The following is a 1,903-nucleotide window of genomic DNA, read 5'->3' on the forward strand; positions in this document are numbered from 1 at the left end:
GAAATCTAATATTTTATATTTGTATTATAAAAAATATAATTTTTTCAAATTTTTAATTATTAAATTAAAAATTAATTATTATTAAAAATAAAGAATTTAATTAATAAATATATAATTTAAATAATAGTATAGTATTATAAAATATAAAAATGTAAAATTATAATTTTTTTTAAAATATAAAAACTACGAATATAGTAAATTTGAAAGTAAAATTCAATATTTTTATGTTTCTTATTATTTATATGTATTAATTATATATTTTTAGATAAAATTTTATTCGAATTATTGCATGATTTATTTTATTTGGTTTTAATTTTCATTGTTATTAAAATATTAAATAATAATTACATAAAACGTTAAAGGAAATATTAATAATTATTCCATTATTCATTTTATTTATCTCAATGCATGTTTTTATTATATATATAAATATAAAAAGATATTAATAATAACACATATGAGATATAGATAATAAATGTGAAGATGAAGAATTATAATAGAGTATAATATATTGATGAATATGTACATGTTAAATAATAACAAATATAAGTTCGATATATGTATATTAATTATAAAATGAAGCAAAATAATATATATAATATAATAGTAAGCTATGTAATAGCTTAATAAACTGAAATAAATTTTAAGATGTGTCGATTGTATTTGTATGATGCCAGTGACCCTCTATCGATTCTACACTACGACAACGAAGCATAGGCCAAACTTGCGTTCTCTCATGTTTTCTGTTATTCTTTTTTGTATTCATCTTTCTTTCTTTCTTTCTTTAATATTTCTTCTCTTAGTTTCCATATTTTCTTTCCGCATTTTTTATCCTAACCCTTGTTATCTTATTCTATTTATTTGTTTTGATTAAAATTAGTTTTTCTTATAAATTGTACACTTTCTTTATTTATTTATTTTCTTCTATTCCTTTTTTTATATTGATTTTCATATTCGATTATTCAGTAGTATTACAATTATATATTATTACATATATATACAAATATAAAAATATATATACAATTATATATTATTATATATTATATATATATTATTATATATATATTATTATATATTGACCATTATATAATTTTTTGTATTAACTTACTTTTTTCTTATATACATATATGTATCTTTCTATATTATTATCTATTTCAATTTTATTAATTGTTATAAAATTAAATTATATATAATAATTATATAAAATATTCTATATGTTATATTTAAATTTTATCACATAAAAATCACATTATAATAAAAATTTTATTTGAATGATATATAAAGTAAAATAACGATTTATAATATCGAAAAATAATAAAAATCTCATATGTAAATAGAGACAATATAAATTAAATTTATAATTGGATAAATAAACATTAATATATTATATCTATTAATAATTTATCTGTTATATTGAAATGATCTCAATTTTAATGGAAATAGAATTTCTGATGTAAATTTTATAATATTTTTAATAAAGGAAAACTTTTTATTAAAGATAGAAATTAAGTGGGCGGTGTTATGTATTGAAAATATTATATGCAATGCGTATATTTAACTATCAATAATTTAATCAATAACTGAGATATGTACTGAGCTTNNNTATGTTTAGTTTAAAGCTGTTCAACTTTATAATTATTTACAGTTAGTATTATAATAAATAGCACAAAAGTACAAAATTTTATATTATATTTTTTTGTTTTTTTTTTTGGTTTATAATTTTAAATGTATTCTTTTATAATTATTTTATGTAAAATACTTTTTTATTTAACAAAATAAAATAATTTAAATTGAATAAAATAATGCAATGCATTATTTTATATAGAATAATTTATGTAACTTGCATATTTCAAATAATTTTTATAGAATTAATAAAAATTATATGATTTGAAAGACAAATAAT

This window comes from Apis dorsata, unplaced genomic scaffold (assembly GCF_000469605.1).
Source record: "Apis dorsata unplaced genomic scaffold, Apis dorsata 1.3 scaffold_960, whole genome shotgun sequence".
NCBI lineage: Eukaryota > Metazoa > Arthropoda > Insecta > Hymenoptera > Apidae > Apis > Apis dorsata.